Here is a 27,068-nt window from a genome sequence, read left to right on the forward strand (position 1 = left end):
TCAGGGACTGAGAAGTGTTCACTCAGGTGCTCGCTGTCTTCCCCTGACAGGCGTGGGAGGTTGAGAGAGGAGAGAAAGGAGTCTATCTCTGATAGATCATCACTTGATTGGGAAGTGTAGAGGTCTTCATAGTATTTCTTAAAAGTATTATTAATTTCAGTAGGGTCGAAAGATATCTCTTTGAGAGTTTCTATGGCATTAATTGTCCTCTTACTTTCCTCTGCTTTCAGTTGCCATGCCAATACTTTGTGAGCTTTCTCTCCAAGCTCATAATAACGCTGTTTTGATTTAGTGGTGGCCCTCTCAGCTTGATATGTGTTCAGAATATTATATTTAAGTTTTTTATTTTCCAAAAGCCTGTATAGATCTTTAGTCGGGCCTCTTTGGTAGGTTTTCTCTAGCTCGGAGATTTCAGATTCAAGAGCACTCAGTTCCGCACCGTGTTTTTTCTTCAGCCCTTTACTATAGGAAATAATCTGTCCCCTCAGGTAGGCCTTCAATGTGTCCCAAAGAATGAAGCTGTCAGGAGCAGAGGGTTTGTTTGTCATTGTAAAAATATCGATCTGCTCTTTGATGAATGCACAAAATTCAGGTTGCTTTAGAAGTGTAGAATTTAGTCTCCATCTATATGCTCCATTTACCTTGGTAGGAATGGAGATTGATAATACCAGAGGAGAATGGTCACTAAGCAATCTGGGGAGATACTCGACATCTAACACTCTATGAAACAGTTGTGTCGAAAGTAAAAAGTTATCTATGCGTGTGTGTGTCTTGTGTGGGTGTGAATAAAAAGAGTAGTCCCTATCCTGTGGGTGCAACTGTCTCCAGAAGTCTAGTAAATTGAGATCTTTCATGAATGACATGGTGAGCTTGCCGGCTTTGGTAAGAAGTGAGGGTTTATCAGAAGACCTATCAAGAACTGTATCTAAGCAAAAATGTAAATCTCCTCCAACCAGTAGCCATCCTGGTGGTGCTTGAGCAACCTGAAGGAAGACATTCTGAATAAACATATGGTTATCGAAGTTAGGAGCAGGGTCCAAGACTCTGAAAACATATGCCCCTGCACCAAAACAAACCTGCCAGAGGGATCAGAGATGGTGTTGTTGACGCAGAAGGGGATGTGTCTACTATACAAAATTGCAGTTCCTCTTGCTTTGGAGTTAAAAGAGGATGCAAAAACTTGTCCTACCCATTCCCTCTTCAATTTCTTGTGTTCACTGGCTGTAAGATGTGTTTCTTGTAAAAACACAATGTCAGCCTTTAATTTCTTAAGGTATGTATAGACTCTTTTCCTTTTAATTGGGCTGTTAAAACCTTTTACGTTGAATGTGACATATTTTAGTGGATTAAGCATAGGTTGGGTTTCAAATATGTAACTGAATAGAAATCTATCATATGCAGATAATTAGGAAATGTTTCAACTTTGGTTTGAGCACAAACGTGACCTGTGTGTCTCTTTAAGAAGGAAACAATAAACATACAAAAAAGGAAGATAAAAATAATAATAAAAATCCCACCCACCCCGATTGTCAGACTAGAACAACAGTCCCAACAATCAAACATGAATACACTTGTAGAGATACGTTGCTGCTCGCTTTCCATCTTGCTCTTACTAGCTAAACCTTGGCGTAAACTAAAACCTGCGAGCTCTCTAAATTGAAAACAAACGTTCTGAATAGATATTTATTGCTGAATATTTACTGCCCACGGTAAGGGCTGCTTGAGTCTCTTTACGAAAGATTAACATAAATGAGGGGGAAAGCAGTGGGCCTAAACCCACTTATTGCTTCGCCCAGTAGATATGGACTAAACCAAAATATACTCTCCTGTAAATGTAATAGAACTCACCCCGGGAAGATACGGTTAGTTGAAAATGTACAAATCAATTAAAGTGACCGGGAGATACCAGCAGTTCAATCCGGATAGGAGAAAACAAACGAACTGCATTTTATCCCCCAGAGAGACCGTCCTGGCTCAGACTCAGACGTTGCTCAGTTCTTTGAGAAAAGTGTGCACTTCTCCCGGTGTGTTGAAGAGATGGCTTCGGCCTTTGTACTGAACTTTCATCCGCGCAGGGTGGATGAGGTAGCCGGTGATGTTCTTCTCCTTCAGTGCTTTGGCGGCAGGTCTGAACTGCTTGCGGCGTCTGGCGAGATCCGCGCTCATATCTGGGAAAAGGCTGACCCTCTTTCCATCGATGGCGATGTCCCCTTTGGCTCTTGCGAGTTGCAGTATCTTCTCTCTGTCTTGGAAACGGAGGAACCTGATCAGGATGGCTCGTGGGGGCTCATCTGGCCAGGGTTTCGGCACTGATGTTCTGTGGGCGCGTTCGATTTCCAGCGGCTTGGTGAAGTTGGTTATGCCTAGGACCTCCGGGATCCATTGAGTGAAGAAACGGACCGGATCACTGCCCTCGCTGTCCTCTTTCAATCCCACCACACGGATATTACTACGTCTACTCTGGTTCTCCATCTGATCTACTTTGTTTTTGAGGTAGGCATTGTCCTTTTGCAGTTGTGTCAAGACCTGGTCATGTCTAGCGATGGTATCTTCAACTGTGCTAATGCGCAGCTCTGCCTCAGTCGTTCTCAAAAGGAGATCATTCATGGAGGATTTCAGGTCGTCAATGGAAGAATGGAGTTCAGCCGATTTCTTATCGATTTTCAGAGAAAGTCCTCTGTTACCATCCTGAATTTCCCAGAGGAGAGTAGCCAGCATGTCGGCAGGCTCGCAAGAGGCTCCCCACGACGTGTCCCCCCACGACTGGTGCTTTTATTGCTCAATCTAATTTATGCTGATTCAAAACAAAATATCTATAGGCCTAACATACATATGCTCAAACTCGCACACTTTTGACAGACTTAAAGGGGCAATGTGTAGTTGCTACATCCATTTTTAGTCGTATAAATTAGTGATATACTGTATACTCATTGATTCTTAAAGAATATAACTTATAAATGCCTCATTAGTTCAACTGTCACACCCCATGAGAACCCAAAATATAAGCTTGTTTTAATCCAATGTTTGTAAATGTAAACCAACACTGTTTTTATGTTATTCTTTTGATCAGGGCGGTTTCTGATTGGGATTATACTGCGTTGTTGTTGTTGTTGTTGTCTTTGTTGTAGTTGTTGGATGTAATCTCCAGTATCTGGACTATAGAAAGGCGGTAGTATCAAAACATGGTTAAGATGATACTTTTGATATCATGGATGGTCAGGCCTTGCATCCTTAGCTCTGTCTATTAGTTTGAGTGGCTACAGGCCCATCCCTCAGCTTTTTACCAAAACAGAGTCAGGGTGGTCCTTGGTTATTGTTTCAACGGTGGATTCTCCCATTAAACAGCTGTAAATTATCGAGATGTCACCAACAACCAAAAAATAATAATAATAGGCCTATAGAAAAAATTGCATCTGTTATTTTTTTACCCGGTAAGTTGACTGAGAACACATTCTCATTTACAGCAACGACCTGGGGAATAGTTACAGGGGAGAGGAGGGAGATGAATGAGTCAATTGTAAACTGGGGATTATTAGGTGACCGTGATGGTTTAAGGGCCAGATTGGGAATTTAGCCAGGACACCGGGGTTAACACCCCTACTCTTACGATAAGTGCCATGGGATCTTTAATGACCTCAGAGAGTCAGGACACCTGTTTTAACATCCCATCCAAAAGACAGCACCCTACACAGGGGCATTTTTTTAGACCAGAGGAAAGAGTGCCTCCTACTGGCCCTCCAACACCACTTCCAGCAGCATTTGGTCTCCCATCCAGGGACTGACCAGGACCAACCCTGCTTAGCTTCAGAAGCAAGCCAGTGGTGGTATGCAGGGTGGTATGCTGCATATGTCATTTAATCTTTCACATGCAAATAGCACTTTTTGGTAGCGCTCAATGCATGCCATTCCATGAGAGCAGCGTTTATTTTTCAACTCAAAGCAATGAGCCTAATCAGTCCTCCATGACAACAAAATATGAAGCAGTTTTTGGGTTATGCTCAGGTAAAACAGTTTGGCTAATCTATATTTCCATATTTCCAAGTCCTGTTCTTGAAGATCAAGGGGCATAGCCATGGGAAGTAAAGGTGCTGAGGGTGCTGCAGCATCCCCGGAAAAATCTGAATTCACTAACAATGTTAATACAATAATTGTATTTTTTTCTTTACTAGTCCTGTATATTTACTAGTCCCGCCCCATACCCCCATCAGCTAAAAAAAATCCAGCTATGTCAAGGGGTATTACACTATTTGGAATGACTGGAAATCTGGCAGGCTTTGGTTTTTAACCTGATTGTATTATATCTGTAGTAAAAAGAAGTGGGTTAGAAGCCTACATAACCAACCCATAAAGTCAAATCCATTTATGGCCAGCTGTGTAAACTTTGACATTGATTTATCCTGCAATAGATGTTGTTCAATTGTTTAATATTCATTTTTGTATTCTTCTAGTGCCTCTTAAGGGGAAAGTAATCCGATTACGTTACTGAGTTTGGGTAAACCAAAAGTTAGGTTCCTGATTTATAATTTTGGAAAGGTAACTGAAACAGATTCCATTTAGAAAGTAACCTAACCAACCCTGCAGACCATGGCCTCGTGTGTATTACCACATTAGGAGGATCAGATGCATGCACAGGAAATTTAACTCTAATTGAAGAAAATGTAACTCTGCCAGGAGAAAACATTTGGTCCCAGTCTAAAAAGTGTAAAAGGTACTTCTGGCAACAGAGTTCTTTATTCAAGAGTTTTTTTTCTTGAGCAGATGGTCAGGTGGTCGGAACATGATTACAAATCATTTGTGGACTGCAAATTAACCACAATAAGACCAAACAGATATAATATTTGACCAAAATATAATCATTTCAAACTTTGCTTACATTTGTATATTATGCATGGGAATACTTTGGAACAGATGTTCAAATTCTAAATCTATTTTTTTTACAGTATTTTATGTCCAGCAATTAATACAAAATACACTGAACAAAAATATAAATGCAGCATGTAAAGTGTTGGTCCCATGTTTCATGAGCTGAAATAAAAGATTGCAAAAATGTATTGGACAAAAATGCCAAAGTTAAATCCATGTATGATTAATTATCATGTCCCAATCTTAATATTACATTTTGCATGTCCCAATCTTCACATTATTTTATCTTTTGGTCTTCGAACAACATGCAGAAGGAAACATCGCAAAAGCAGCTCTAACTGCTACGTGGAAAGGCGTGTAATATTCAGTAGGCTAAATCCCCGGTATAGCCCCTGGTATAGCCCCCGTCTCCCCTAATCTGCATCGGATGTGCTCATAAATGTGCTGCTACTCACAGAATGTTTCAGATATATGAAGTTTCAACAAATGCTCGCAGTCAAACAAACAATAAAAATAATATGCGACTCAGGTTCTTTTCCTGTGTTTGGTCCTGACAGCGTTCTCACCTACAGCGAATCACACCACGGTACAAATTGAATGAGACAGAACACTCTTTTTGAGCGAACCACCGTGCATGTTTAGTCCAGACCCGAGTGTGGGTAGTGTTCACACCAGTCCAAACAAACCAAACCAAGGGGATAAACTCAGGGGGAACTTCGGAAAAACCGAACCAAACTAATTTAGTGTGAAAGCCCCCATAATGTACTTAAATGTACTCAGTCCCAATCACCTCCAGTTATCAATACTAAATCCAGGGAGCATATCACTCTGTTGAGGGTGAAGATACATTGCCTGTACATGAGTTAACTTAAAAAATGTTACTTTAATCTCTCCTTGATTTACAGTGTATCCAGATATTTGTGACATGTGACCATAAAGAACATAATCAGGACAACTTCTCCTATTTACATGAACAATATGATCCGGGTGGTGAAAATCTGTCTCCCTATTTCCATCTTCCATATTTCCGCTCACTCTCAGCCAAAAAGCCCATGATTGATTGAGCACTAAAGAGGATTATTATTGGCTGTTGTGGGTTGCTTGCTGTACCCATGGAAGCAGAATGGCTGGCTGTGAGCTGGCCCACCAGAAGGCTGTGTTTCTGAGCCAGATAGCACTGTGACGGGTCTCAAGACTCTGCCTGCCTGTCCACTCTTCTGTTTCTTATCCTGTAGGCCTATAATCTCCTCTCAAATAGTCCCCATCCATCTGCACGTCACTGATAGTGTATGGGAATTGCACGCGTGTTATGGGGCCCATGCTTCCATATAAGACACATTTTGGTCTGACTACATTTGGCTGCAGAGTCACTTTTGTGTTTGGTGGAGTCTTATCATCTGAAACAGTGCTTTACATATCATGATTAAAAGCTTGAATAACGGAGGAGATGGCTGACATCAACATCTAGCTAGTTTAATCTTTGAAAGCCTTGAGACCCAAGTGTAAACTGATGATATGCTACTCACTATAATGATACGTTTCTAATCCTCTGTGTATTCGATGCCAAGGAATCGTATTGACTGTGAAGTGTGGAAAGAAAGTGCCCTGGCCTGTCATCATGTATGCTGTTGAATATTGAATCAATTCCTCCCATTTTCCTAAGGAATATTTATTTTGGACTACTCTAAGGAGAACTAGACTTCTTGAATAGCCTATACCCCTCTTCATAGTCAGTTTTTCAAATTAAAATTTTTCCTTGCTAACTATTTTGACTTTGTATAACATGATGTGTATGTCTTGAGCTGGCTATTGTGTGAGTCTTCATCCATTGGGTGTTGTTTCTGCGTGTGCAATAGTGTGTGTTAGTGTGTGTGTGCTGTCTTGCATATCCTCTTGCTTTTAGTCATTTAGGCTATTTAGTCTCGCTGAGGACACATGTTGTATCTAAATGAATTAGATCCTCTGGGAGAAGCGTAAACAAACAGAAGGATAATTTAATATTTCAGACCATGCAAATCACGTCTGTTTTTCTGTTGAGGCGTAGGCAGTTCCAGTTCCATAGCCTGACCGCAGTTTGCAAACACTAATAGGAGTAGTGGTGCTCAGGGGCAGTTGCTAGTGTGGACATTAAAGCGTGTCTTAGTTTGCTCAACTGAATAGAGGGTTTATATACCAATACAACCTTTCAGCTGTAGCCCCTTTAGTTGTGAATCCCAAATAGATCTCCGATTTAAAAATGCAGTTATTCATTATAATTTCTACCTGTTTCTAAGCAAGTATTTAACAAACACCCAAGCAAAGGTGCTCTCTCCCTTTGTACAATGCTTGAAAATGTCAAGGTCCTCTATTGTTATGAACCATGAGGTCTTTACCAGATGTGGTGATGGCACGACATACATGCCCAGAAGGGAAGCTGGGTTTATAGAGGCAGACTGAATGGCGCTGCAGAGCTTTGTGATATAAGGGGATTGCAATCAGAGCCCAGTAATCCATCCATCCAGACCTCCAGCATCATCAGTGGATCAGAAGCAGAGCTACAGTATGTCTGGCCAGAGGGGTGACGACATCACTTGTTCCCGCCAGGGACTCTGTAGTTCGTCTCGTTACAACAATCTTTAGCGCCAGGGGACCCAAATGCATGTTTTGATGTGATGTTATGCCTTGAGATGGTTGGGAAATGTTAATATGCCACCTCCTCTGTCGCTCCTCATTCGTCACCGCGCCTCGCTTTCCTTCGCATCGTTTTGTTCTTCCTTAATCTATTCTGTGTTTCATCCCAAGATGTATGACTCAGCCAATTTGAGATGCTGTGACTCTCGGAGAAGACGATGCGTTTTAAAGCCAATGGTGACAGAGTGAAACACAGACTTGATCTCAGAAACAAGTGAAACCTTTCATCCAGAAACCCCTCCAAACTGGTGGCAGCAGCAGCAGCACTGGGACAAGCCAGATACTGAGCCGTGTGCCTAAAGGGGATGGGCGGAGATCCTGTAGATATATCTCTCTCTTTTGTCTGCTATCTGTCTCCGTGTCTTCAGTTTGGAAGCTATTGAATAGTCAGTGTTTGACTTACTCCTTTCACCCTGTCCTGTGCAGTATTGTCTTCATTCCTGATGGTCCCTGCCATCTTCATCTCTTCTTCATTGGTCCTTCTCTGTGTTCGTAGGTTGTAGTTATTGCAATGTAGTAAACACTGGCTATTGGCTCCAGATGCTCATGCACACTGACAGCTCTGGGACCAGCCATTAGAGACTCCTGCTGCCAGCAATCTGGAGGAGAGCATGTAGTGTCTCTAGACCAGGCATCCAGAGTCTGCCATGTACATCAGAACAAAACCAAGCACGTCCAGAATGTCCAGGCTGTCCTGGACATGCGTTAGCACACCTTTGATTCAGGAATCTGGGTACTGTTGAATGACTCCCATTCAAGTAAGGCATTCTGTTCCTTCTAGCACAGCTTGCAGTGAGTGATGGAGATTGGAGAGGTCCCAGAAGAACACAGGGCTTGCTAAACCACCACCCCTTTCTTAAAATAGCCTTGAATCATGCATTATTCGTGCTGGGACTGCCGGTGCTGTCAAGCAGCATTTTTCGCGGTGCTTATAGTCTCCCCTTGTTTACTTCAGGCCCTGCAATTTAAAAAGATTCCCTGAACTCATTTCCATAGCTTTGTGTTTGTTATTGGGTGATGTATCTACAGTGAAGAAACATTAAAGGATGCTTATTACATTCTGTTTCTTCTCCTCCTCTGTGTTAGAATTGGTTGCTGACTGTGTTCTTTTGTTGTTGCTGGCTGTTGCCATGCACTCAGAGAGAGAGAGAGATGGGGAAGTAGATTTCAATCTCCCAGCCTGCCTCTCTCTGTGTCACGCTGTGTCCCCTGGGCCCACTAAAGCGTGAAGGATGAGGGGGGGGGTTGGCATATGACAGGTCCTCCAGAACCTGCCACTTTGTCAGTAGTGATGCAACAGCCGCACACACTAGTGCTACACGTGTCCCTCTTATCGATCAGGATCGATATCTTCAGCTAACAGGGCCACACCCAGAAACAGAAACACACACTCATACACATGCGTGAATACACACACATTCACTAAGAATACAAAGCCACATAAAGACATGCACTCAAACTGATACACAACAAGAACCAGACAACCATGGGCTGGGCTGATAATGGAACCCCTTCCTCCATTTTTCTTTAGTTCTTGTTGATAATGGGCCATTCTCCTGGGTGATGAATGGTAAAACCTCAGCCTCTAATGTCCAGTGGTGAGAACTGGAAGGGCCATTTCACTCATCAAATGCACAGACGGTGTTTCGCGTAAGATGTCAGGGTTCATGAGCACTGTGTGTGTGTATGTGAGACATGATAAGATGTGTGTAGGTATGCTTATCTGAATGTGTGTGTGTGTGATGTGAAGGCTGATGAATAATTGATCCCTGGCTTTCCATGTGGAGGCTGTCAGTGAGTGAAGTCAGGAGATATTTCATGTGAGGATGGCTGCTACCAAACTGCAGTACTGGGCCCAGTCATTACTACTGTGGCTGTGGGTTTGATAAGGCAACTGTTACTGTCCTCCCCCTCTTCATATCACTGAGTATTGAGGTGAATACAATGAACATCACTACTTTCAATGACTCTTATTAACATTATTTTCCTCATCCCTGTCAATTCTCTCTCCCATTCTGTCTCTCCCATTCCATCTCTCTTCTGCATATGAATGCTTTGCTCGTTCCAAACAAACCTCTGTATAAAGGAGAAACTACTGTGACAAGGCCCTCCATATTGCATCAGGTCAAACATGTGTTACTATTCATAAACATTCATTCCAATCGACACAGATCGCACAACAAAACACTACAGCGTTTGCTACAGCAGAAGAATAATCCCGCAGCAACAGGAAATGTGAATTATGTGGATTTGAATTAATGGACATGTTTGTAGGGGTTGATACCTTTCTTTGTAAGGGAAAATCAAGTCTAAAATGTCTAAGTGGAAATTACAAACTTCAGAACACTTGCAGGAAATTTCTCCTGCAACAGAATGATCAAATTAAGATCCTACACCTGTACTATAAATCCCCTAGCTAATGGTGTTTCAAACCTGTGTAATGCAATTTTTTTGAATAGCGTTCTCTAATTGGCAACAACTCAAGTGTTAACTGCTGTTTTGGTTATTTGTGTTGAACTATGAATTCTCCCGATGAGTGCTGATGTCTCTCCTCTCTGTCTCACACCTCCTCCTCCTCTCAGTACATCCTTCAGTGCTCTCCAAGGTCTATTCCATTGGCTTCCCTAGTATGATTTATGACCATCCTTGCGTCTCATAGGCTAAATCATGGACCATGCCGTGGTGGAGGAAATGTGTGACATGGCACTGATCACCAGGGGATTATGATTAGAATGATAATTGTAATGCCACCTGTTTGTACATACAGTATAGCCTACGACTCCCCACAGTATCAATATGATCGCAACCAGTGATACGATCACACGGCAAAACATGTTGATGTCACAGGTTAATGTACATAACCCTTTGGGCTATGAGGTTATGATTGTATGCCGTATTGCTATAGGCATACTAATTTGGTTCTCACTTTCCCGAGCAAATGTCAACAAGTTGGTACACCGTAAGAAACGCTCTCATCTGGCTCAAAATGTATGTTGTATTAGAGCTGAGAGGTCAGTGGCGCGTGGTGCAGGTGTCCTGTTTCATAGGACTGGGAATTGCCAGGGACCTCACGATACAATATTATTACAATAGTTCGGTGCCGATACGATATGTATTGTGATTCTCACGATCCAGTGATTTTATCTTGCGATTCGATGTTCCAAACATATTGTTCACCATATGTCTGCTGCAGAGGGACAAGAGAGCCTTGAGAAAACGACTTTTGAAATGTCTTGGAAATAAAAGTGCTGAAAAATAATTGGCTCGCTATTTAAAAAGAAGATGGGAACGAGCTAAGAAATAAAAATACTGAAGTGCAGGTACAACAAACTAGCGCAAAAATAATATTGCAATTTTGTTAAAACGGTACGATACAATATATCATCCAAAATGATATCCAGATATGTAACTGTATTGATTCCCCCCCTCCCAGCATCATCAACGTCAGGTCTGAGTGGCGCTTCCCCTTAGAATGAACTTCAAGGCAAAACCAATTATTCAGTCTAACTTTTAATGAGTCCTCAAACTTCAAGTCTGAAATTAAGAGTTAAGATCCAGACTGTTGGTCCTCTTCTCATTATTCTGCTGCTAACCCCTCTGTAACAAATCAAATCAAATGTTATTTGTCATATGCGCCAAATACAACAGGTGTAGACTTAGTGTCAAATCAAATTTATTTATATAGCCCTTCGTACATCAGCTGATATCTCAAAGTGCTGTACAGAAACCCAGCCTAAAACCCCAAACAGCAAGCAATGCAGGTGTAGAAGCACAGTGGCTAGGAAAAACTCCCTAGAAAGGCCAAAACCTAGGGAGAAACCTAGAGGAACTGGGCTATGAGGGGTGGCCAGTCCTCTTCTGGCTGTGCCGGGTGGAGATTATAACAGAACATGGCCAAGATGTTCAAATGTTCATAAATGACCAGCATGGTCAAATAATAATAATCACAGGCAGAATAGTTGAAACTGGAGCAGCAGCACGGCCAGGTGGACTGGGGACAGCAAGGAGTCATCATGCCAGTCCTAGGGCTCAGGTCCTCCTCCGAGAGAAAGAAAGACACCGGATAGGACAGGAGAAGTACTCCAGATATAACAAACTGACCCTAGCCCCCCGACACATAAACTACTGCAGCATAAATACTGGAGTCTGAGACTAGAGGGGTCAGGAGACACTGTGGCCCCATCCGATGATACCCCCGGACAGGGCCAAACAGGAAGGATATAACCCCACCCAATTTGCCAAAGCACAGCCCCCACACCACTAGAGGGATAACTTCAACCACCAACTTACCATCCTGAGACAAGGCCGAGTATAGCCCACAAAGATCTCCGCCACGGCACAACCCAAGGGGGGGTGCCAACCCAGACAGGAAGATCACATCAGTGACTCATCCCACTCAAGTGACGCACCCCTCCCAGGGACGGCATGAAAGAGCACCAGTAAGCCAGTGACTCAGCCCCTGTAACAGGGTTAGAGGCAGAGAATCCCCGTGGAAAGAGGGGAACCGGCCAGGCAGAGACAGCAAGGGCGGTTCGTTGCTCCAGAGCCTTTCCGTTCACCTTCACACTCCTGGGCCAGACTACACTCAATCATATGACCCACTGAAGAGATGAGTCTTCAGTAAAGACTTAAAGGTTGAGACCGAGTTTGCGTCTCTCACATGGGTAGGCAGACCATTCCATAAAAATTGAGCTCTATAGGAGAAAGCCCTGCCTCCAGCTGTTTGCTTAGAAATTCTAGGGACAATTAGGAGGCCTGCGTCTTGTGACCGTAGCGTAAGTGTATTTGTATTTGGCTAAGGTGTATGTGAACTTCCGACTTCAACTGTAGGTCCTGGATGGCAGGAAGCTTGGCCCCAGTGAAGTACTGGGCCGTACGCACAACCCTCTGTAGCACCTTACGGTTGGATGCCGAGCAGTTGCCATAGCAGGCGGTGATGCAACCGGTCAGGATACTCTCGATGGTGCAACTGTAGAACTTTTTGAGGATCTGGGGACCCATGCCAAATCTTTTCAGTGTCCTGAGGGAGAATAGGCTTTGTCGTGCCCTCTTCACGACTGTCTTGGTGTGTTTGGACCATGATAGGCCGTGCCTTTAGTAATGAATTAATACTGCCCCATTCAACTGAGTATATTATGTGTATTAGTGATTAATTCAAAAGCTGTACTATACTGTACGCTAGGAACTGGACATGAATTCACTTTCCAGTTTTAGTCGTAATATACTGCAATTTCATTTTTTCTTTATCCCAAGATTTGGAAGCACTCCCAAACACTGGCCTAATCCTCCATCAAATATGATTAAACTGAGTGTATCCTTTGAGTCCCAACCACACGTTTTCATTCCCCACAAAAAAGATAAGCAAACATCAAAGCAGAAGTGTTTATTTATAGTTTGACCAAGCCTCTTTTCTTCTAAAACAATTTTGCTGCGTTTGTCCTTGGTACCATGGGCTCAATGTCTCCAGCATGTTACGACCCACTCAGGGCAGCTGCTCAAACCCCAGATGGCTGACAGGAAAGACCCGATTTAAACATGCGACTGCAGTGTGTGTGTGTGTCTGTGTGTGTCTGTGTGTGCGTGTGATTGAGTGATGCAAGTGACAAAGATGGAGTAACCAACAAAAAGCTTGAAAATAGAGAATAGCAAGAGTGAGACATACTGAGTAAGAAAGGGAGCAATGAACAGATCAAAACATAGCTGGAGACAGGGAGGAAGTATCTGGTGCCTGCCACTGTGATTTCCCATTCATTCTCTGATCCTGCTCCAAAATGCTCATTCAGATACACACACATTCATTTTCTTGACAGTCAAGGCCACTGTCCTCACTAATGTTTTTCTTCCTTTTTCCTCCTTTTGTCTTGAGTAATTTTGAGGCCATCTGTAGCATACATTGTGCCCAGTGGCAGCAGCCTGAGAAGGGGTGGGTGGTGGGGGGTCCTGCCCAGGGCTCTGTGTGTTATTGTTGCCTAGTGGTCAGTGGTGTCGGGGGGCTGGGTTGCAGCAGGCTGCTGTTCACTGTGTGTTAGTGTGGGTGTGCGTGTCTAGGCCATACTCACTGTGTGTGTGTGTGTGTGTGTGTGTGTGTGTGTGTGTGTGTGTGTGTGTGTGTGAGAGGTACAGGACAACAGATGTGTGTACGTATTGTTGAGATGATGATGGACCTCAGCTTTTACAACGGGCACTTCCTCTCTATGTAACGATGATGAGCGCAATGAACCAATAGCACGTGTGCTAATAGCACTGTACAGTCATAACACCTCAATGTTTCTCCTGTGTTCTCTCTCTGGCTCATCTGCATGGAGGGGATCCAGCTGGCAGTAGCAGGCACCGATCAAACCTTTCGTGTTAGATGGTCCCCAGTGCCTCTCCCTCAGGGGCCGAGTGCGCTCTGTTTTCAGCACCGTGGAGCAGAGCTGTCGTCAGGCAGACTTTGAAGAGCGCCGGCGTTCTGTACTGATAGGTAACAGAAAGACCCCCTTCAGAGGGTTTCACGGTCACAAAACCACACCGTAACCTCAATGGTATAGGAGAAGCAGAATGTAGATGAGCTATATTATTATTATTATGTTAGTTTCAGCTCTTATCTTTGACCAGCCTCCTCATCTGTACCGTCTGGGTCCTTTCCGTATTATCTTACTCTGCAGACATTGAACGGTATTCATGATACTGGTTGGCTCGCTGTCCATCCGGGAGATTAGCAGGTGCTGCAATACCAACGGTTGGCTGTCAAGCACTGGAAGGGGAAAAAAACGCTGAAGACCTACCTCAACTGTGTATCTGGCAGGAAGATGTGGGTCTTAGCCAAGACATTTCAGTTTGTTAGTTGTGTCCTTCAGGGAATTAATTAAAACCATTGTACTCAAACCTACTTTCCTCTGAAAGGTTAATTCAACCTTTTCATTCTCCCTTCAGGTACCCAGTAACGAGTTGGCCACTCTGTCAACCATTTTGGTGTTAAGGTTGGAAAAAAAGCTGTTGAATACAATTACAATTAAGTGTCTAGCACATCAATGAAGGAGCAATGCGTTTGAGGCTGCAGATCTAGACTGAGGGTAAAGCATGAGGGCTTTGTGGTGTGGCTGGGGTCCATCTCAGGGGTAACCTGACCCATGAAAACAAAGGGTTGCCGTGGTGACTGGAAGGGGGAAGGCGTGTCAGGATCCTGGCGGCAGTGCCAGGAGGAGGGTTGGGCTGGGTGCTTGTGTCAGGGCCTGTCCTCTCCCTGTCTCCCTTTCTATCTTTCTCTTTCTGTTTCTTTCTTTCTCTCTCTCTCTCTCACTCTCTCTGCAGTATGTGGGAGGCTGGGGAGAGAACACACTGAATCTCAATAAAACTGAGAGATGGGGCCTTCCCTTTTCTCGCTCAGCACAGACGCAATGGCTTTCTTTCCCCGACCGCTTCTCATTCGCTTGCAGCATAACTATGTGATAACAATACATCACTGGTGACGTAAAACCTAAATTGAACCACAAATTGTTATGGTAGTTTAATGTAACGACACATCCTTTCCCGGATGGATAGAGAAGTGATGAATTAATCCAGCTATAGTTACTGGCACTAAGGAGGTGACTTTACCGTGGCTGTAATCAAGGATGGTGACAGAATAATAATGGCCATGGTGAGTTGGTAAAAGACCATGAAGTCGAACTGGAGGCTCATTCATTAGGGAAGGAGGAAGGGCTTGTGCACATCGTAAAGCTGTCGGAAGGGAGAGAACAAGAGTTCAATTTCCCACTTTGAGCCCAAACTCTGTGTTCGATTTAGTGTCAGGTGGGTGGCTCACAACACTTAGTAGGGATGTAATGATTCCAGTATCGTGATACTCAGGCCCAATGTTGGAAACAAGCATTGTTATGTTGTCACCCCGAATCACACTTATTTTCCAAGCTATAACCCACAATATGTTTCATACTGTAGGTTTTTAAAGGACCGAAGATTTGAGTCTGTTTTGTGTTATCCTTTTCGTCATGGAAATTCAGGTATCGTAGTATCGCCATGCGACGACCTTAGCACTTAGATTGGACATATTTTCAGAACCTCCTGAAGATTGGAATGTGCAGTCTGGTGTGGTGTAGTGAGAACAAAAGACAACTTTTGAGAGGAAACAGTCTGTCCTGCAAAAAAAAACATTATGGTCTTATTTCTCTGAAGTGTAGACTGTGCTGAGTGCCCTTTACCAAAGCAGCCTTTTAATACAAAGTACAATTTTACTCAGGAAGTGGCAAGGAGCAGATAGCCAGGACTTCATCTTTAAAAGCCAAAGATTCCTTCCACTGCACTTTGTTCTCTCTGTGAGAGCTCCAAGGCCCTTTTCACTCTGCCCATGAAAAGTTTCTTACTTCCTTTCAAGAAGACATTGAAATGAATCAGACCTAAAGCCATCCGTTGTGAGTGATACTGATAAAGAAAAGTGTATATTAATCCAGGGCATTACAAACACACAGCTAGCCCAGATACTTAACCTGCCCAGTGTGCGTGCCGTGTGGACTATTGGCCTCAGACAAATGAACTTACTCCAGAGGAACTTCTCCCTGAATTTCTCCTTTGAAAGTCTCATTTTTCCAGCTGACTACGTTTGGTGACTTTAATTCAATCTTTAATGACTCTGGCATGCTTGATAAAGCAAGTCATTAAAATGTGTTGTAAAGGCGTTGGCTCACCACTGTCCAACAGAAGAAGGGGCACAGGCCCACTCGTGCTGCTCTCTACTCTCGTCTCGGCTTTACATTTAGAGGACTAATAGCATCTAGAAATACCCATGGAACTGATTTTTCAAAACCGATTTTGTTGCAGTTAAATACCATGATGATTGCCATCCCATCCCCATGACATACTACTTTAATGATAATGAGCTTATTAGTGATGGCATCAATATAGGGTACAATTTATATTCCAAGAAGATTGTGACTACGATGTGACATGGCGATTGACTATGTTCCGCTGCTCTGAATTCCAGTAGTAAAATCCATATGGCAGTACTTATCAGCCAACGATATGCTAGAGAGTTACTGTTGCTAGCGTTGTAAAGCACCCTGGAAAAACACTGTGGGCTATGCTCTGTTCGACTCCACCATTGTTTAAGCCGGTTGTTTGCTTTGCTGGAATAAACACAATGGGCAGCACTTAGGGCTTGAGGTACAGCCATTAGTATTCCTCAGGCCTCTGCTCCTCACACAGAGGGATGTGGTGGTCCCTGCCTTACTGAATGGCTCCCTGCCTCGCTTCCGTCTCCTCTGCCCTAAGGCACAGGAATCGGCAGGGACCCAGTCCAAGTCCCCTCACTCGTGAGCGACAGAGAAGAGGTAAATGGAGGCATTTGTCAGCCAAACAAGGAAGGCGTCACAGACTATTTTGAAGCTGTAGCTTCAGTAAGTCTCTTCATATGAGGAAGCCAGTGAGTGCTCTTCCACAGATATACATTCAGTAAGTCTCTTCATATGAGGAAGCCAGTGAGTGCTCTTCCCCAGATATACATTCAGTAAGTCTCTTCATATGAGGAAGCCAGTGAGTGCTCTTCCACAGATATACATTCAGTAAGTCTCTTCATATGAAGCCAGTGAGTGCTCTTCCACAGATATACATTCAGTAAGTCTCTTCATATGAAGCCAGTGAGTGCTCTTCCTCAGATATACATTCAGTAAGTCTCTTCATATGAGGAAGCCAGTGAGTGCTCTTCCCCAGATATACATTCAGTAAGTCTCTTCATATGAGGAAGCCAGTGAGTGCTCTTCCCCAGATATACATTCAGTAAGTCTCTTCATATGAGGAAGCCAGTGAGTGCTCTTCCACAGATATACATTCAGTAAGTCTCTTCATATGAGGAAGCCAGTGAGTGCTCTTCTCCAGCTGATTCTCTCTTAGTCACTCTATTGAGATGTGGCACAGAGTCTGAGCGTTGAGCGAACCGGGCTCTGCAGGAGAGGGATCATCTCACGGGGACCAATACATCCCCCTGCTTATCCTGCTCTCCCTTGTTCAGTTCTCTGCTCATTACCACTTGATTGGCTTATTTGCGTCCTTCATTCACTTTCAGGACTGTGTCCATTCTCTTTTAGTCGTCTTGGTACTGGTAGCTTATACTGTACCAGGGATAAGAGGTTCACAGTGGAATGGTGGTGCAGGGACTGATAATGACTGTATGGGTCCATGTATTAATTATTATATTATGACTGAATCTCTGTGTGCTATGCTTCAACCTTGATGGGCCAGTGGCAGGGTGAAATGAGTGTCTCAGTTTGTATCATCACCATGCCCTGAGGCTGCTGCAGTCATCATGCAGGTCCACCTCTGCACTGGGACCTCAGCTGGTTCACACTAATGACAGCTTTCTCTCTATCGCCTGCAGGAAGTTGTGTGCCTGACTGTAACTCAAGGGCCAGACAAAGGGCTCTAAATTTAACAAACCCCCCCACACGCGCACACACAAGGGCTGCTGAAGAGGAAGACATATCTTCCCTCAATATGCCAACCTTGCTTCCTGTGTATGTACAGTATATATGGGAAAATTTCACAGACTTAATTATAGTCTATTATAAATATGTTTATTGATATCAGTCAATCCAAGATTTCACCTGGAGTGAAAATATTTCAAGGAAAACCATTTAAACAATGTTCATAGTAAAGAAGTAAAACAATAACCATGGATGCTAACTGTAATGATGGTGCAGGGAACATACAGTTTGTATTAGATATCTGTCTGTAGATGCTCTCTGGGGATAATTGGCCTTCAAGGAGTTTTCACCCAATCAGGTGCAGTGTGGAACCTATTGTTTTATTCATATCTTCTACCCAAACATATACAGTTCCAGTCAAAAGTTTGGACACACCTACTCATTCAATGGTTTTTCTTTATTTTTACTATTTTCTACATTGTAGTATAGTAGTGAAGACATCACAACTATGAAATAACATATATGGAATCATGTAGTAACCAAAAAAGTGTTAAACAGATCAAAATATCATTTTGATTTTAGATTCTTCAAAGTAGCCACCATTTGCCTTGATGACAGCTTTGCACGCGCTTGGCATTCTCTCAACCAGCTTCACCTGGAATGCTTTTTCAACAGTCTTGAAGGAGTTCCCACATATGCTGAGCACTTGTTTGCTGCTTTTCCTTCAATCTGCGGTCCAACTCATCCCAAACCATCTCAATTGGGTTGAGGTCGGTTGATTGTGGAGGCCAGGTCATCTGATGCAGCACTCCATCACTCTCCTCCTTGGTAAAATAGCCCTTACACAGCCTGGAGGTGTGTTTGGTTAATTTTCCTGTTGAAAAACGAATGATAGTCCAACTAAACGCAAACCAGATGGGATGGTGTATCGCTGCAGAATGCTGTGGTCGCCATGCTGGTTAATTGTGCCTTGCATTCTAAATAAATCACAGACTGTGTCACCAGCAAAGCACTCCTACACCATCACACCTCCTCCTCCATGCTTCACGGTGGGAACCACACATGTGGAGATCATCCGTTCACCTACTCTGCGTCTCACAAAGACACGGCGGTTGGAACCGAAAATCTCAAATTTGTACTCATCAGACAGATTTCCACCGGTCTAATGTCCAATGCTTGTGTTTCTTGGCCCAAGCAAGTCTCTTCTTATTGGTGTCGTTTGAGTTTATTTTCTTTTTTACAGGGACAGTGCACATGAATCAACGTTTCAGTAAAAGTGCCGGTTTTAGCCAGACGGCTAATTTTCAACCGCAGTCCCTAGGAAGGTTATTAAAAACAATTACAATATAGACAATAGCAACATAGGACAAGCAAGACATAGCATACAGACAGAGCAACATAGGACAAGCAAGACGTAACATACAGACATATCAACATAGAACAAAAAGCAGCAAGACAGAATTCATAAAGGCAACAAAGTGTTTCCACACCCCACAAGCTACAGACAACAGACATGGAAAGCGGCAACACACAGCTAGGGACCATGTTCACAAATCTGATTGACCTTTAGCCATGTCTTCAAGCATTTTGTGAAAGTGTGATATGTGGTGCAGTTATGTGTGTCTGATGGCAGTGTATTCCAGACATGAGAAGCTCTCACAGAGAAAACGGATTTACTAAAGGTGTTTTTCCTTAAGGGAACTATACAGTCACTTCTCATGGCAGACCTTGTGGATCTGCTGCCATATGTTTGGGTTTTCTGTTTAACAAAAATACTGAGTGGAGGGGGATCCAGGCAATTTAGGATCTTGAATACAAGACATGTATTGCACATCGGTGTATTGCACAAGATTTTTTCAAATCATCAACTCAATACTTTCTGAGGATGTAACAGTGATGATGGCTGTTGGGCTTCCTATCAAGCACTTTGAGAGCCTGTTTGTAGATAGACTGAATAGGTCTTAATGTTGTACAGCAAGCTTGGGCCTAACTAGTCAAGCAGTATGTTAAGTGGGGGAGTATAATAGATTTGAAGTACAGTTTTGCTTCCTCTGTAGTCAAACAATTTCGTATAAATCGGAAATTAACTAGGTTGAATTTGGTTATTTAAATGACCTTTTTCACATGCTTTTTAAAAGAGAGGTTGGAATCCAGTATGATGCCAAGGTACTTAAAATCAGATACCACCTGGAGCTTCTCCCCTGACACACAGACATCTGGCTCAGTAGCATCTGTTTCCCTCTTTGTGAAGAACATGCAGACAGTTTTTTTCCCATTGAGATGCAAACACGAGTCACTGAGCCACTTTGTAACCTGGACCATTACAGTAGTGAGTTCTTGTGCAGCTTGTTGTTTGCTCTTTGCATGCACATATATCACTGTATCATCTGCATACATTTGAACTTCAGACCCAGTACAGACAGAAGGCAGATAATTAATGTACAGGCTGAACAGGAGGGACCCCAGTATTGACCCTTGGGGCATGCACACATCATAGCTAAGAGTGGGCGACAGCTCATTGCTCACTCTGACACACAGAGTTCTGCCTTCAAGGTATGATTTTATCCATCTCAAGGCATCGGGGGAAAAGTTGATCTTGAACCATTTTGTGATGAGAATCTCATGGTTAACAGTGTCAAAAGCCTTCCTTAGGTCCAGAAACACAGCCCCAACAACCCCCCCTATTGTCCATCTTGGACTTCACATTTTCCAGAAGAAAGCAGTTGGCTGTTTCTGTGGAGTGTTTCGCTCTGAAGCCAAACTGCATGGAGTGTAATGTGAAGGGGCTGTTGTTGAGGTGGGCAATCAGTTGGTATGCTACATACTTTTCAACAACCTTTGACACCACAGGTAGTATACTAATGGGCCTGTAGTTACTCACGTCAGCAGGGTCGCCTGATTTAAAGACGGACGTTATTATGGCCGACTTCCATACCCTTGGAAACACCCCGAGACCAATAGATGTGTTGGTGACCTTAGTAATGAGGCCAATGAGTGACTCTTTGTAGTTTTTAAGAAAGCTAGAGTCCAGCCCAAACACATCTTTGGCTTAGAGTTCTTTAGTGAGCTAATCACCTTGTTCACCTTTGACTCAGAAACCTTGCTTATGATGAAGACAGGTTGAGCATCATTTACTAGCACTGAGCCCAAGAAACCAGTGGAGGGGTTCTGTGTCAGTACCCTGACAGAGTCAATAAAGTAGGAATTGAAGGCTATTTCGACCGCATCCTGTGTTCGATTGTTATTCACCATGATTTCTAGTCTATTTGTAGTGTTACTATGGTCTTTCCCTGTTAACTTTTTTAGATTCTCCCAGATCAGTTTAGAATTTCCTTTTGCTTCACCAATTATGCTAATAAAAATGTTTGCCTTGGCCTGTCTTTCTTTCATCACCTTATTTCTCAACATGGTAAACCTACGTCTGTCATGATCTAATTTGGATCTTAGGGCTATTTTTAGAGCATACTCTCATTCTTTCATCAATTTCCAGATTTCTCCATTTAGCCAAGGAAGAGTGCTCTGTTGGCCAGGTTCGGATTTGATTTTCTTTAGGAAACCATTTATTGTAGTCTGGATTGTGGATAGAAAAACCTGACTATCAGTTTCCACGTCTGTATAGGACGAGATCATTCCGGTTAATTCCCTTAATTGCGTTTTCAAAATAGTGTAATTCACTCTTAGGTATTCTTAGTTGATCCGGCTTTCTAACAGTAGAGAGGTTAAACCTGCTCTTAGACAGCTTTCTGGCTATAAGTGTCAGATTATGATCCGATAGCCCAGTAACCATACTGAATGATTTAGTCACTCTCTCTGGTTTATTACTGAACACCATCATAGCACTGCAGTCTGATGTGTTGGTGATCTAAAGAAATGCATGTGCCTAGGAACAGAGCAACTTTTAACAAGGCACACCAAACGTAATGAAAGGAGTAATGATGCACCTACTCATTTACGACTCAGGAGCAATTACCCCATTTTATGATCCATTTTCATCTTTGTTATTTTGCTCAAATCGTACAGTATGTAACTTAATTTTGTAGGTGCACAAACACCTGTTTCTTTGTGCTGTAAAAGAGTGTGGGGGGAGGGGTGCTGGGAATGAGACAATATCTCTCTGCAGTGCACCACAGAGGATGGGTTACACTGGCTGTGCTCACACTGGCTTCTATAAGGACAAGGGGCACTGTACTACTATGGCTGACCTCTGTAAAAGACCCCCCCAACCCCTGTTAGTCTCCATCATATAGACCCCCCCACCCCATGTTAGTCTCCATCATATAGACTGTTTGGTTGTTTAGTTTTTTGCAACTATGAGGCAAAACAGACCCCATGTAAACTATTTTGTCTCCGATGTTTATTGAAAACAAGTAGATTTGCACAATTAGCACTTGTTGTCTTTCAAATCAAATTTATTGGTAAATACACGTGTTTAGCAGATGTTATTGCAGGTGTAGCGAAATGCTTGTAGATGTGAGCAAATACAACGTTACGGTTGTTGGTTAGCTAGCTAGTGGATACCGATGGTTATCAAGAACAAGATAAAACAACACACTGTCTTCTGCCCCATTTGAAGCGTGCACATTGTTTTCGTGACTTGTCAAGTAACCCATCTGTAGACACTTCCATTTCTTTGGGTGTATGTTTGTCATACTTTACCCTATACAGAACAGTGGTGTGTGAGACTGATCTTAGAACATGATCCTGTCATGTGCGGAGCGGAGTTTTCGACAGTGGATGTGGATCAATAATCGGATAGGTTTTGCAATGTGAGCAAGATGTAGTGCCAGTTGAAAGGACCGAGAGCTGCAACGTTCAAAGCACCGCAGCGATGGAAGCTGAAAGGACAGAGAGCTGCAACGTTCAACGCACCGCAGCGATGGAAGCTGAAAGGACAGAGAGCTGCAACGTTCACCGCACCTCAGCGATGGAAGCTGAAAGGACAGAGAGCTGCAACGTTCACCGCACCGCAGCGATGGAAACTGAAAGGACAGAGAGCTGCAACGTTCAACGCACCTCAGCGATGGAAGCTGAAAGGACAGAGAGCTGCAACGTTCAGGACGAGCTGCAACGTTCAAGCACCGCAGCGATGGAAGCTGAAAGGACAGAGAGCTGCAACGTTCAACGCACCGCAGCGATGGAAGCTGAAAGGACAGAGAGCTGCAACGTTCACCGCAGCGATGGAAGCTGAAAGGACAGAGAGCTGCAACGTTCAACGCACCGCAGCGATGGAAGCTGAAAGGACAGAGAGCTGCAACGTTCAACGCACCGCAGCGATGGAAGCTGAAAGGACAGAGAGCTGCAACGTTCAACGCACCGCAGCGATGGAAGCTGAAAGGACAGAGAGCTGCAACGTTCAACGCACCGCAGCGATGGAAACTGAAAGGACAGAGAGCTGCAACGTTCAACGCACCGCAGCGATGGAAAGCTGAAAGGTCAGAGAGCTGCAACGTTCACCGCAGCGATGGAAAGCTGAAAGGACAGAGAGCTGCAACGTTCAACGCACAGCGATGGAAAGCTGATGGAAAGCTGAAAGGACAGAGAGCTGCAACGTTCAACGCACCGCAGCGATGGAAAGCTGAAAGGACAGAGAGCTGCAACGTTCAACGCACCGCAGCGATGGAAAGCTGAAAGGACAGAGAGCTGCAACGTTCAACGCACCGCAGCGATGGAAGCTGAAAGGACAGAGACAACACACTGCAGCTTGTTTGGAAAGGAAGTGATTAAAGTCATCATTGGGGTTTACAAAGGAGGCATTTTATATATCTAATCAAACAAGCGCTAAAGTGCAATTACTAGCGTGATTAGGGCCAATTAGTTGGGTTCCATTTCACTGCTGTTGCCTGCAATACGAAATAGGGTCTGCCAATGCCACTGTCTCTCTGTTAACACTAGTTTTGTTTTAATTTTGTCGGAGATGTATTTCCAGCAAACTATATGCTCATTTATATATATCCTGTAGAATACAAACATAATTGTTTCCTTGTCGTCAAGTTAAGTGTTAGAATGGTTGTGCTGCTGTGAAAGAAACAGATCAACCTCCTTCACAGGTAGATCCAGCAAGTCATTAAGAAAAGCATGGGCATGGACAGTAGTTGTGTTACACAAAGATACTGCATACGCTCGAATATCAGGAGGGAACAGCCATAGAGAAGCCACTTTGATATTCCTCTCTTGACATACATATTAGAATGTCCTAATTATAGGAAGCACAAGGGGGAAAACTTCTCTATTGTACTGTCGTGCTGTTTTTATGAGCTTTCCAGTCATTCCTCACTGTGATGCTCATAGTCACTATTCTAATGAAGGCTGCTTGTTTAAAAAGGACCAACAGTGATTTTGTACCAGGGTTTAGTCATCAGGCCTGTCACATTTTACTGCAATCAGATGATAGAGAATTGGGACTTGGACACAATAGGCATGTGGCACTGGCTGGTGTCAGGATTCACATTGACATGGTGATGTGTCGTTCAGGGGAGGACATCTTTGTGAGAGTAGATGTCTATGGGAAAATCAATTCATTTTGAATTAGGGGTGTACCAGGGGACAGAATACAAATTGCCCTAAACAGGTAGGACGGATTTCTAATGTATTTGTTGTGATAGGTCGTCATTCACATGGTAATGAATTCAAATTCAATAAAAGCTGTCAAAAGTCTGTAATTCATACGGCTCAGCCCAAACAAAACAGAATTTGGGAAAGCTATTTGGGGACTGGGAGGATTGAATGGTTCACACCTCAGAAATTCTATTGAGAGGTAGGTCGACACGCAGACACTCTGCACATACAAAATAGATCCAGGCAGAATACATTGGAGAGGAAAAACATACACACTCTTGGTAGAAACACTCAGTCAACAGATTTATCCAGGGGTCCTGTGGTGGATTTATTCAGAACCAAACAAAGAGGAGGTGAAAGGTCATTGGTACCACATAGGAGGCAGTTACTCTTAGCTACCAGTAATTGCCCATTGGGAGTGGCAAGGCGGGCGGGGCTGGGCTGGCTGCTAGAGCATGCTGGGAAGAATAGGGGGAGGAGGAGAGCAGCTGGTGGGGGATGGGGTAAGGCAGGGCTATATGCCTGTATCACTAAACGCCTGGCCCTCTTCAACACTACTACTGCTCAGGACCAGAGACAGGTAGGACATATTTTTTTTTATTTAACCTTTATTTAACTAGGCAAGTCAGTGAAGAACAAATTCTTATTTACAATGACGGTCAAACCCGGACGACGCTGAGCCAATTGTGCGCCACCCTATGGGTCTCCCAATCACGTCCGGATGTGATACAGCGTGGATTTGAACCAGGGACTGTAGTGACGCCTCTTGCACTGAGATGCAGGTGCCTTAGACCACTGCGCCACTCGGGTGCCTCGGGTGTCGTTATCACATTTCTTATTGTACCCACTATAACGAACGCTGGGTTGAATGGGGAATCATGTGTTCTGTATATGTGTTTGAACTTGCTCTCCCCATAGACTTTCCAGTGAACAGCCTCCTTTGTCTAGCAACAGGATCAGCAGTATTGCTCCGAGTCAGTCACTTGAATGGATGGCCATAATGTGGGTTGTGACTGTGAATGTGTGCTTCTGGAGCGATGCCTTGTCCACCCCCTAGACACAGCCTCCTGACGGACAGGGAGATGGGGAGAGGGCCGGAGTGGGGGTAATTAGCCGTTGCAATCACCTGTGATGGAAAGCGTAATTATAGGCCGTGAGAGAGAGAAGAGGGGAAAGGAACAACAAAAGCCCCTCAGAGAGCAGCCAGTTGTTAGTGGCAACTGGTGGAGATGAGACCGGTGGAAGGAACATAGAGGAGAGAAAGTGGGACACCAGGTCACTCTTTAAATCGCAGTATTGTATTACACATCTAATGTTTTGTGCCGGCACTCGTCTTCACAGCCGTGTGTGTGTCCTCTATTAATGGCTTCTCACGTGATTTATACCATCCCTTCGGTGTTTAATAGCTTTTTAATGAGATTGTTGAATTTGTTTAGGGCCCTACGTGCAGAAACACCAGAAATACCCCAACGTACTCTCCCCGCTCGCCTCGTGGCCGCAACCTAACAATGATTCGAGCTATCTGAATTAGGAGAATGATCCCATTCTCCCAGGCGAGCCTTTCTCCACCCTGCTGTGTGCAGATCAATACCAGTGCAGATACTCTGGGAGACTGAACATCTCGCCAGTCTCTCCCGATCTAGGAGTGAATATTCACAGGCCTCTGTGTAGAGATGACCTCCATTTTGACTATTGATTGTATGACTGTCAAAGTCCAAATAGCTTAAGGTAAAGGCAGGCTCCCTCTTTGTTTCATTCTCTTGCCTCAGACGTTTGTCCGCAGGCCAAACACAACTCAATGCAAAGCGCTGTATTGAGCAGAGTTCTGTATTGTGTCAAGCCTAATGCAGTAGTGCTAAGTAAGCACTTAATTGTGGGTGTGGGTAAGCTACTCGAGAACCTGTCTGCCTCCAATAGCAGTAATTGATCAGGTCTTTCAGTGGTGAAGAGATCGCAGGTTGAGCGAAAGAGAGAGCGGCATTTGTGTTCAGCAGGGGAATCGATGTGCATCAGCCATTTGTAAAGGCATGGATGCTATATGTTAGGAGTTAGACCTAACTTAGAGGTATGCACAGACTCTTTGTTTTGTCAGACTAGTTCTCCTGATCTTTACCACAGTGAGGTGCCCATGATGGTTGTTTGGAGCGGTGTTCCCATACTGAGATCAATGCTAGCTGTAATATGCTGGGGACTCCTGGGGCTAGATGTGGTTTCACATGAGGTGTGTATGTGGTTAAACGCTTTCATATTGCAGATAGATTTTGGCATCATTGTAATTGTCTCCATCAAATGATGGCAATGACAATCCCCCATAAACTGTATATCGTTTTTGGCACCTACTCATTCAAGGGTTTTTCTTTATTTTGACTATTTTCTACATTGTAGAATAATAGTGAAGACATCAAAACTATGAAATAACACATGGAATCATGTAGTAACCAAAAAAGTGTTAAATCAAAATATATTTTATATTTGAGATTCTTCAAAGTAGCCACCCTTTGCCTTGATGACAGCTTTGCACACTCTTGGCATTCTCTCAACCAGCTTCATGAGGAATGGTTTTCCATCATTCTTGAAGAACTTCCC

General features: G+C 43.7%; 1 protein-coding gene across 2 annotated transcripts in view; it reads left to right on the forward strand.

Moving 5' to 3' along the window:
• The window catches only part of LOC118358910 (amyloid-beta A4 precursor protein-binding family A member 2-like), an 84,299-nt gene that overhangs the window by 33,708 nt on the left and 23,523 nt on the right, over positions 1-27,068 (forward strand). The window lies entirely within an intron of this gene.

The sequence above is a fragment of the Oncorhynchus keta genome, chromosome 2, assembly GCF_023373465.1.
Source record: "Oncorhynchus keta strain PuntledgeMale-10-30-2019 chromosome 2, Oket_V2, whole genome shotgun sequence".
Lineage (NCBI taxonomy): Eukaryota > Metazoa > Chordata > Actinopteri > Salmoniformes > Salmonidae > Oncorhynchus > Oncorhynchus keta.